Source organism: Stegodyphus dumicola, chromosome 6, assembly GCF_044657685.1.
Source record: "Stegodyphus dumicola isolate Sdum_Otavi_A_Nest chromosome 6, ASM4465768v1".
Lineage (NCBI taxonomy): Eukaryota > Metazoa > Arthropoda > Arachnida > Araneae > Eresidae > Stegodyphus > Stegodyphus dumicola.
The window spans coordinates 30,305,299-30,317,708 of NC_140773.1; positions in this window are offsets into that span (position 1 = coordinate 30,305,299).

The window sequence follows — 12,410 nt, forward strand, 5'->3', positions numbered from 1 at the left end:
TTACTTGCGCATGCGTTTCAGTCAGAACCTTCTTACATTCTTCTGTAAACTCACCAGTTTCATTTAAAACCAATTAAAAAACTCAACAAGATTATGAAAGCCTTTATGCATGCAATCTCAGTTTTCCTCTAATGCCACTTTTTTCATTTACTTTTATGCTTTATAAATTGCTTTAAAGAATTCAAGCGGATGAAACATTTTTCCTGTGTTAAACTCTTTGCAAAGGATGCTCATCCTTTTGAATAGAGTAAAATGTAAAAAGCAATTTAAATTTTTCTCCTCCAAAATGCAAAATAAAATTTCTGTCGGGGATCGCTGACACTTGAAAAACACTTTCAATTTTTCACCGCCCTTTTCTACACGGCTTATAAGTCCTTTTATCCAGAGAGTGATGCTCTTTCTTTTTCATGATGGTGGAGGAATTCATTCGTTTTTCGAGCTTCTCTTTTTATTACGTGTGTGCTTTGTAGTTGTGATCTTATATAACGACTTATGTAGAGAATATTTATGTACAATTATTACCGTACCCAATTTTTCTGCTTTTCAGAAAATATATATATTTTTTTACCTCCCGCCAATGGCTAAGGGAGACTGCTTTCAGTCAAATATTTTGAACGAATTTGTACGAATTCTAAATGTGAAAGCTAATATGTTTTGAGTAACATGTTTGATAATTTGGTATACTGCTTAAATTTGCAATTTATTATATAGAATTATTGACGATTATAGTATTATTATTAAGAATGCTTTAATTGTATAAATGAAATATTGTCATGGTAAATTTGAAATATGAACTAAAAGGCTTGTAAAGATAGGAATTTTGTAAAGGATACCAATTTTGTTTTTAATTTTATTTTACCGTTTTCGCCACAAAAAATGACAGAAATGAGTGAATATTGATAATAAATTTGTTAAGGAATAAAATATTAATCTTATTATTGCAAAATACAAATGATATCGCATTCAAATATAAGTAAATTATTTTTTTAAGTGATGTAATATATTATAGAAAAAATTTAATTTATTTAATAATTATATTTTAAAATCGAAGGTAATGTTAATATTCATCAAAGGCAAGTATAGACAATAAAAAGGAAAACACCTTGGTAGGGAAAAAGGTAAGTTTAGCATTACTTACGTCTGCAAAGAAATTTACTTCTTACTGGTTACAAAAACGCACTTTAAACTAACTTCATATTAAAAAATAAATTCATTTTAAATATATTTTTATTTATTTCTAAAATATAGAAATAAAACAAAATAAGAAATAGAAATCTTTATTGTTCTTCCATCCAAAGGTTTCCTTGTCTTCCTTTTCTTCATCAGATAATTCTTGAAGAATGCGAGCAAAATCAGTTGGTCGCACATATTTTTTTTTTTTTTCATGAAAATCGATATAAATTCAAATTCAAATTAAAATAATACATGTCAAATAACACAAAATAACAAAATATTTGAAGAAAAAATATTTTCCGAATTTTCATCCACGACCATGCGCGGGTCGTACCTTTTACGAAAAAGCTGCCACGTAGCAAAAAAGCCCAGTAAAAAAAGTCAAATGACTTCCTTTTGACCCATTCTATGATGTGGGGAAGGGGTAGAAAGGAGAAATAGAAATGACCTTCAGACGTCTCAGCTTCGATATGAGAAAAATGCGCATTAAAACCTGAAATTTTCATAAATTTTGCGCATACGCGCGTGCTGGAAGGATAATTAACTATATTTCATTGAAGGATGTGGTAATTCCTGTATTAGTTGTGTTTTTTAATGCTTAAGCTCAGTACTTTGTGTTTGATTTTTTACTTTAGGTTTCATTTATTTTTCTAATTATTTTATTCATTTTTGAATGAAACATAGCTCCATATTATCTTAATGAGTCGGAAGAGTAATCTTTAAAATTTTGAAAATGTTTAGCTGCGTTTCTAAATGTTGTTTCTGAATGCAATGTACTTTTCTTAACGATTTTTGTTTTTCTCGTGCTTTTTTTTTTTTTTTTTTTTTTTTTTTTTTCAGTGCCCTTTTTAGTTAATTCATATTATACTCGTATTATTTATATTAGAAATATGTGAATTTCTGATATGAATATTAAAATATTCATATTAGTTTCAGAAAATGGATTCATTTCTCAAGCCGATTCTGTATAACTTCTTATTAGTAGAGAGGATAAATCCAATTGCATATCCTCATGCGTACTTATCACTCAACATTGGGTTCCGACATTTCTTTAAAAGGAGATAGTTGCTCAAACAAGAACGACAAGATCAAATATTATGTCATCATAGTAGTTCTGGGGCCATTTGATGAATAATGAAATTCATCTTTCGTGTGCTTATAAACGCCACATTTATTTATTTGAAAAAGAATCTTCTAAAGGTAGAATTTAAAAATAGGCATAAAAATAATGTTGGGCTAGCATAGAGTCTAAATTAAATTTTATCCATTTCAAGAAAGATCAGACGTGCAATCATCTTCATTAGGAAGGAAATGATTTTGCAAAGATGGAGGGAACAACAATCATAAGTGTTTATGAAACAATAGAAAGGGGACACGTTTAATGAAATTATAAAAAAATCCAATTTCGCTAATTCGTTCGCATAAAATAAATATATAAAAAATTTAAATTTGTAGCTGAATTAACAATTTTGACGACTTTAAGATTTCTCAAACATTCCCCTCCTTAACTTTGTAGGGTTCTTCACCCTTTTTTGTCTAAAGTAAAGGAAACTAGTGAACTGTTAAGTAACTTATAGCTGAGTTCAAATAACTAAAGGCGTAGTCTCAGGAAGGGTTAACTACCCTTTATTTCACTCAAAATAAGATGAACAGTTGGTCCCTTTCTCCTGGCTTGCAACAAAGCCTCCACTTGGGCTTAAAATCAGAATAATAAATAGGAACTAAGTTATGGCTAACTAAGGCAGACTCAGTCGAAGCTAAACACAATTAGCTAACGTAATTGGCCCTTAATTTAAACTAGCCATTAAATCTCAGAAGGCATTTACAATAGGGGCGAGCGTAAAACCTTCAAGAGAGACTTAGGCCGAAGGCAAACAGGCGCTACTCAGGATACCTAGCTCTCTCACATAAAGTAAGTTGAACCTTCCGTAACTACTACTTCTCTCTCATTTGCATTCAACTCAATTCTATACAATTTTTTTCTGGTAGGGAGTTGTAATTGGAAACAAGAATCGATAGGAAAGCACATTGAAATTAAGATAACTGTTATAAAATTAAAATATATCTTACAACTTTTTTTTGAAAATGTTTTAGTAAACACGATAAAGATAACAGATCTATTTCTACTAAAATATTTAAAAAAACTATGAAGGTTAAAAGAAAGGAAATGTATATAAAATATATCAAAGGTCAGATGAGGATAGATGATAAATTTATAATAAAAATGGATGAATGAAAAAAAAATGTATATAAATTAAAGATCGAATATGAGAATAAGGGATAATCTCTAATAAAAAAATTAAAGAGATTAAATTTAAAAAGTCGTGTTTTGTCTAAAATAATGATCTCTTGCAAAATCTTTTCCATAATATGTGTCGATTTTCTTTAGCGGGAGAAGGTTTTTTTTACTGCTTAGACCTATGAATCTTGGGCATAAGGCTCAGATTTTATGATCAGTTCTGGGTGACTAAAGAATGTAGTACTTTGATAAAGAAATTAAAATAAAGTTAACTTTTTATTATTCCGGTATTTCTAAATATTTTTTTTAAATTGGACTAATCAAAGTTTTATTCAAAATCATCTAATGATTCGAAAAGGTTCTTAAGATTGCTAACGAAGTTATTTAAAAGGAAACTGTATTTGATATGTTAATCAAGCTAAAATATCATTCCAGTTGTCTAGACAGCATTCAGTCTAAGACTGATAATATTTTAGAGGAAATGTATATGCATTTTAAATAATAAATAATACAGATCATTCTTCTTTATTATGTGACAACTTCACTATTCGCCAATAGTATATATCCAAAAACAATAAAATAAACTAAACAAACATATATATATAAAAAAAAAAAAAAAAAAAAAAAAAAAACTTTCGTGCTTCTTTTCTTATTAGTATTTCGTTTTTATTAATTAATTACTGCTAATTTTTTATTCAAATTTGTAACTCTTAGAAAAGTTGCGGGTTACATTTCGGAAATTCAGATGTTACACTGTAGGTTCTTTTAATAATTTATGAAACAAAATATGGAAATTTTTACTCAACTCTTCGTTGCTGCTTGTAGTTATATTGCGTTGAGCAAAGTAATATATATTATGTAAAGCATGAGATCACAAGGAAATTTGATTATTTAAAATGCTTTAGAACAAAACTTCAGCAAACCAGTATAAGCGACGAGTATTGTTCCAAAAAGAATAATTAATTCTCCATTATTATATTTATTATTAAATTAGTTTGTGTTTTATAAACCCGTATAGAGAATATATTTATTATAACTTATTAAAATAGACTATTGATTTTCTAAATTTTATCTGACTTATTGTTATTCTTTATATGCAATTGCATGTAATTCAGGTTAATTGAATGCAGTACTATTCGGTTCGCGCGAATTAATTGAATTTTTTAACTTGCCGGTTTTATGCATATACATAATCATAAGTAAATTTATTTAAATAATGCAAATATTTTGAAATGCTAATTTAATTGAATTCGCAAGTATTTTGCATATTTCTGAACATTTAATTTGAAATCTAACGGATATTTTATGAAAATGTTATCTGCTTAAAGACAGTATAGGAAAATGTTTACATGCTGCTTATTTATTTAGCGAAGAATGTTCGCGTCAATTTATTGTATGTCTCTAAACAATTTATGGCGATAAAACGTAGCTGTCTAAAACGAAGAAGAGCAACCCTCTTAGACTGTCATTTAGAGATCTCCAAGGTTCCAAAAATGAGGGAGGTGGTAAGACATCTGCACGGCCCCTTTAAGGCGGTCATAGCGCTTTCGAGGTCGTCGCCACTGACCGCCTAGAGCCGTCAGTAACGCTTTCGAACACTTTTCCAATGACCGCCTAGAAGCGTCGGTAACGCTTTTGAGGTAGGTCTCCTCGACCGCCTAAACCCGGTCATAACGCTCAGAGGACTAGAGTTGTTGCCAGACTTATTCTTCTAAAATGTGAGAGGCACAGCACCTTTAATCTCTAATCGGAATAAACAATATTTCACAAGCTGTCTCCATTTTGTTAAAGTTTTAATGCCCATAACTCAACTATACGTTTCGGGCTTCCATAATTCATCCTATTAATAGGCTATTGAATCACCTCATGTTATCTATACTGAGCTAAGTTTCCTCAATATAAAGGGTGTTCAACTTCATCTTTGGACGTAACGTTTCAACAGTTTTTAAACAATAGTTAGTAATTGTAGGGAACCTGACACGACAGCATTCACCAGTAGTCAATGTCGAAACTTAACTCAGTACCGAAATGAAACTGGATGGCCTGCATTACCCCTATTACTCAAAGTCTGTTCGGTTTCATGCCCAGCAATATACAGCTGCTAACTCTACGAAAGGTGTAAGCTCAGAAGTTACATTTCTGCACATCAAAATTACCCCAAATTTCAATCTTATCGTAATTCTATTAAAGTATGTTTGTGAAATAAATATGACTCTGCTAAAGGCCTTCCTTCATGTTGCGAAAGTTTTAGTGGTCGGCAGTGTGTGTGAAACAAAATTTATAATATACGTTTCTAGAATATTTTCTTTTCTTTAATATATTTGATGTTATTATTTTGTAGTATTATTTACTTAACTGAATTTAAGAAAAATTATCTGATAGTTTCTTTTCTCTCTTTCTTTTTAAGTTTTATTATGTTACGACATATTTATTTATCATTTCTATTTATAATTAAATCAAAATATCATTAAATTCATAAACTGTGATATTTACGGGTTCAGATTTATGCGGAAGTAAAATGTTGAGCAGTTTTGCGGTTTTTTCAGAGTTTTGTTCCCACCTCACTTTTCTTCTGCAGATCCGCTGGTACGCTAAAATTCAGCAATGATTTAGTTCTCCTTTCGAAAACTTCAGTCATGATATACCTACTTGAACGTTGATCCCTTTTGATTCCTTATACAGAAATATCTAAAGCTAATATTCCTGAAACTGGTTTACAAAACTTTATGGGTTAGAATAAAATAACTTAATATTTTGAGTGAATTCTGAATTTCATAACTGAAAAACACTTTCTGTTTCTTTCGATCAGTCTTTTTTTCAGCGTAAATTCTTAGAGATAAAAAATAAATTTCGTTGAATAAAAATTTGAAAGACTCTTTTTTTTCCCCCAAATACTTTAAAAGAATTCTAATTAGATCACTTACGAACTCTAACATTTCTAACTTTTTTTTTTTTTTTCATTTTATAAAATTCTTTCTTTTTTAATCTCTAACAAATACACATATTCCCTACAGCTTCATTTCAGGTCTTTAGATTTTCATTTGTTTTTTATTATACTATCTTGAATTAAGTTTCATTAGCATGGAGAATATTTTTTTCAACATAGCTCGGAATTTTATATTAGCGTTGACTTAATAGTTTTTTTCTGTTAACATTGCTTATATCTGAAGTACCTTAAGATAAATTTATTAAAATGTCATACCTAGGTTCCTTTGGAGTTCTGTTTGTAAATGTAAATCAGTGCAGATCAAATATTTTATATTGTATATACGTAAATGGGGAATTATTGCAACAGCATTCGTACATGATTCTGTAGCGCAAATGTTTAACGCAGCCAGCTAGTAAATGTAATACTCACGTTTTCAATTTAGAGAGGTTATAAGGTATTTCTCCCACTTCCCTAGCGTGCCTTCGTGGTGTAACAGTAGCACGCTGGGCCGGTATTCCAGAGGTCCGTGGTTCGATTCCCGGCGAAGGCGGTTGCATATTTTTCATCGTTTCTACTTCCAATTAATCTAATGTCTCTACAAGGTTATAGTCGGATTTCCACGTTTTTCACTTCCAAAAGAGCTTAATGATCTCTGTAGCAGTCGCCAGCTAAAATATAATTGGCAATGGCTTGAATCCATATAGATTTAATACACTAGGGCATTTGCTTCATCCAAATTGTTCTTTAAATCGATGTTAATCAAAGGAATTACAACATTCCTCAGTGTTTGCTTTTGAACAAAGGTCATCATATCCAGCTAGTAACTAGTCGATTCGTGGTTCGAAAACCAAAGACAATACAGTGGATTGTCAGCACCAAACAGAACGTACCTTGTTTCTATAGAAAATTTTGCAAATCTTTTAAAAGTGTGATTCATTTTATCCTTGTATAGGTTTATCCTTATGCTAATTAATTGATAAATCTTTTCCGTTATTTTCAGTCATAAAATTTTAAAGATTGCTTCTCAGAGATTAGTTTATGTGCATTCTCATGTACAAATATTTAATTTGCATAAAATAAAGAAGAACTATATACTATAATTCCAGAATTTTTTTTTTTTTATTAGAAACAAGAATGCAGAACCCAGGTTTTGGGAAATTAGATCCTAAGGAAACAAACTTCTCTCCGTTATTGTTACATTTATTATTATTCAAATTGCTATTTGTTAATCATTTTGCTTTTTTCTAGTCATAGTTCTCAAGTGAAAAGCTTAAAACTTTACCATCCATTTCATTAATGATTTGTTTGCTATACATGGAGAACTGTTCACATTTAGATTATCCTTCCGTGCCGATCTAAAAATGTTTAACTGTTAATGTCGTTCACTTAGTTTTTCTCAACATAATTTTAGAAGCCTATTTGATTAACAGTTAAAATCTCAACTATCATATTAAGTTTCAATAGGCAAGGGTTAATTGTTCAACTGGTAAACAGATGCGACTGTGGATCCTTATCCAGAATCATGAAGCTGCAGTGTTTAGAATTTGCGGCTTAAGGCACTGGTATTGATTGCGCAATCATCCATAAAATGCTTCATCTAATGATTTGAAATAATGAAGCTAACCACAGAAGTGGACTAGAGTGAAGGCAATAAAATTGTCAAGTTGATGGTTGTCTATAATTTATAAATCTACTTCTGATAATTTTATGAGAATTTCTGCAGCTTAGAAACCCACAGCTAATTTGTAGAAGAGAGTTCGATTCTCGTTCGTAAGGAAATACAAAGGATGAGCCCTGATGAGGTCTAGAAGAAGCTTCTGGACTCGCTAGGAAGATTTGAGAACTTGTACTTTAGAGTAGCATTTTATCTTATTCCGATCTCATAGACAGGGGATGTTCTTACTGAGCTGTTTAAGAAGAACTGAAAATTTTCCGCTGTAGATGGTGGCAACTGCTTCTGATGGTGGCAACTACTTCTGAGGATTGTGTCATTTGATCGTTTCTCTGCATTCATGGACATCCATGGCCCACCAGCGGCCGAACGGTAAAGTTCCTGAAGACGGGTAGCTCGGTCCGAGGTTCGAATCCCGGTGGTCGTATGGGCGTTTTCGGGAGTTTTCCTATGTGTAACGTGTTAATACTAGCCCGTTTCTCTTAGAAAGTCATCCTCGAAGGTATCGATCCCTTCCGTATAGTGTCTTAGAACGGAACACGCAAATAATAATAATAATAATAAATGGACATCCGTGAAACCTACACAGGTTTATTTATCCACCGAAGAATAAAGTAGTATCAATCAAAAACTACACAAACTACACACAGTGATTCAAATAACACTTGCTGTATAACAATATCGCTTGTTTTTCATAAAAAATTCTTTAGCGTGCCAATAAAATTGATATTTTTAAAGGCTTGAGTTAAAACATTTAGCCATTTCTTATTCAAGGATTCGAAAACTTCAAGTGACAAAACAAGATTTGAATTATAGAATTTTAAGTCATTTTGAAAATTCGAGGAATCAGAGTACTAAAATGTTTGAACTTAATTAAAACAAAATGTAACTGAAAATCCATATTACATCAGATGGGTCAATTTAGCTTTTAACAGTTAGACTTATCTGAGTAATTGTATACTTTTGTAGTTCTTCGAGCCGGGTAGCGAAAACGCGCGCTTATCGCTGAGGCCGGCAGTGTCTTACGCGAGCTTCTCTCCAGGGCCGGGGGCTTTTTTGCTACTAAGCCTAAATCCATGAAATTTCCGAAGTATCAACGCATTGTTTGAGAATGCTCTATAGAGTATTTAAACGGCTTATGCTTTATAGATATTTTTATATATATATATACTTTAATTACCTTATTTCTTGTTTAAATGCATATTTTACACATTTTATTTTAATTACTCACCATTTTATGAATTTTAACATTATACATCTGAAAACTAAATATATTACTTAAAATTCTCTTTTCGTATGAAAAATTTGAAAACAGGGATCAAGACACAGTCCTTCGTTACATTCCTTACACTCGTAATAACTCATTTGCCGTTTTGGAGGATTTTTCCGGGAATGTGAACAAACGAAGCATCGTTGTCTCATTTTCTTATCAGTCTCTTCTGAATAAAGTTTTGGAAAATGTCTTTCAGTTAATCTTTCAGAATCAATATCAGAATATCAGAATTTCAGAATCATATCTGAAATATTTTGCATCATTTCTGCTATTTCATGCTCTGTTAAAAATTTTCGACGCTTCGACATTGCAACGGTAAAAACAAAGAATTCACGTCTAACAAGATCTAATTATTTTCTAAAAACTGAACTGCAAACCGAAATACCTAACGCTTTAGAGCAAATAAAACTTCTCTACGTACAGTAAACAACTACCACGTGCGATTTAAAGAGACGTCATAAATCACGCCATTCGGAAACATTTATTTCCCCGTTTGCTTATATAATCAAAAACACGTGTATGTGAGTCATGCTTCTCTCATTTCGAGTAGAAGGTCTAATGTACATGTATCTGAAACCATATGGACATACAGTGCCATCTTGTGGCAGAAATTATAGTTTGAAAAACGTTCCAAAGTACTGGCACAAATACGTGACAGTCGGTAGAGAACGGAACAATCCTCTGGCACGCCTGCGTGTCGGCCGGTAGGTAAGTGTGTTCGTTGCTGGCACGTATACGTGACAGTCGGTGCGAAGGGGTTGAAAAAGATTTAAAATATAATGTTTTATGCAAAAGCCTGAGAAATTCAGCAGCTCATTTTAAAACAGCTTTACCTCATCCAAAAAATTTTTCTTCATTTTTCTATGTCGCATATTTCCTTGAATGCATGAAAAATTAAGAAAGATCTCTGCATGTTTTGAAAACGTATATTTTTCTTGCTATTTAATGGTCAGTTCGCCGAGAAGGTTAATCGAAGTATCAGGTAATTTCAATACCTTCTCAATTATAAATTTTGCTTTTCTTCGTAATAGTTCTCAAACTAGTACATCTGTAAACTGCATTTCATCCTCAAAATATTTCTCTCCTTGTAATCGCATTTAACGGACGTCCCGTAGGGCGTATTTAAATGGGCATCAGAGCAGGTGGGGTACGTAAACTTTCTTTCTATAAACTGCCAGTACATTCAACCACTTGGGTCAAGGTCTCGGATGCAGTAAATGGTTGAACGTGCTTCGAGATGCCAAGCAATTCCTTTCTCCTTTAAAAATTAACTCCATTTGTGTCTCAATGCACTTCAATTTGCATTGTTACCATTTGCTTATTTATATGGATTTCGTTCACCATTTCTGTTTGAAAACACAGTTCAGATTTATTAAATTGCTGAACGGTTTATTTGCTTAAAATGCATGTTTATAGTTTTTATTCAAAAACTGATAAGAACATTCAGAAGACGTTGATAGTACTAAAATTTAAAACTTATTTACTGAAATGCATTTAAAGTTTATTTTATTGGAAATTTTTTAGAATCAAATACCAGTTTTAATTGAGAAAGACTTTACTATTTTTACAAAATCTCTATTTTGAAGTAGGAAAAATACATAAATTTATTGTGGCTATTTTTAAACAGAATTCGCTTACTAGTATAGTATAGAACTATCATAGAATTCAAATCGTTTGTGCAGCCATATCTAATTATTTTAAGTGCATTCGCAGTTGACTGTATTAAAGTGCGTGAATTTATTTCCTGTGATGATTCTTCCTTTATTCCCAAATCTCTTAGGTTTGAGTGTATCATAAATTATACGACAGCATTCGAATTCTAGTTTGCAAGATTTATAGCTCCGATTTTATCGCCAAGCCGGTGACATTTCCGAGGGATCTTGAAATGGACAAGACTAAGCCCAGAGTCAAATCTTCCTAAAAATTCATGTAAGTTTTATGGATACAATAAAAGCTCCGTGAAACTTGCTGGAAATCGATTTGTTTTCAAACCTGAATAGATTGTTCTCTGAAACCCTGTTATATAAGTAGTGTTATATTTATTATTTTTAGACACTAAAGATTCAGGTCTTGAATAGCTTTGCCACTGATAAATATTTGTTACTTCCCGCCAAAGAATTTAAGCACGACTGCATGCGTGAAAGTTTAGTACTTGAGAGTGCGTTCTTTCATAGAGAATGAAATGCTTTGATGATAAGTACTTCGATACGGATAAATCAAATAATAAAAAGATTGAGATTAAGTCAGAAATGTATTTACATATTGGTGCACTTTGTTTTGACTTCTTGATTATGCAAATAACATTCTTCGCAATTTTAATCAAACAGTTTGGCCTAAAAAATCTCTCAAAAAGTTCAAACTAGAAGTTATATATGTAAAGTTGCGTAAAATCGGACGTTGTATGTAACGAAAGAGCTGTTGTTGTCACGGTTGTTGTCTTCTCCATGAATTTCATTGAAGAAATGTTGCCAGAGCTTCAAAGAGGTTGGACATCTATTTCTACTCCAGTTTCGAGGCAAAGCATCCCGAAGGGTGTCCGAGGGTCTCCCATCCCTCTCATCCATGGAGATAAGAATAAAAGGAAGGGCAAACAAAGCACTATGAGTGAAACACCGCTCCCATCCTTTGGTCTTCAAAAGCGGTGTTTCTTGCTTACATCCAAATCTTCCTTGTTAGGAGTTTGATTGTATTTCCACACATAACAGTTCCATACAAATCAGAAAGAGCGGAACGTCCGCCCAAAAGAATCATTCATTCTTGGATGGATAATAGAAATTTGTATAGTTTAGTGACATTTACGTAAAAATCACATCATTGTTATTTTTCGATAACTTGGAACAGCGATTTTCCGCTACCTTTAACATTGTATACGTCTATGAGTACCCTTCATAGAGTATTCGCTACTGTTAGTTTATGTTCAGAACACCAAAATGTTTTAAATAAAATATATGCCTTGTCATCAACATATTATCATTTTATTTTTATGTAAATGAAAAAAATAACTTTGAGTAAACTTTGAGTTAATTAAAAATGAAAAAAAAATAAAGTTATAATAAAAAATAAAGTATTTGTGAATTTATATCAATTAGTTGTTTTAACTGTTTTAAAAAAGTGAAGCAATATT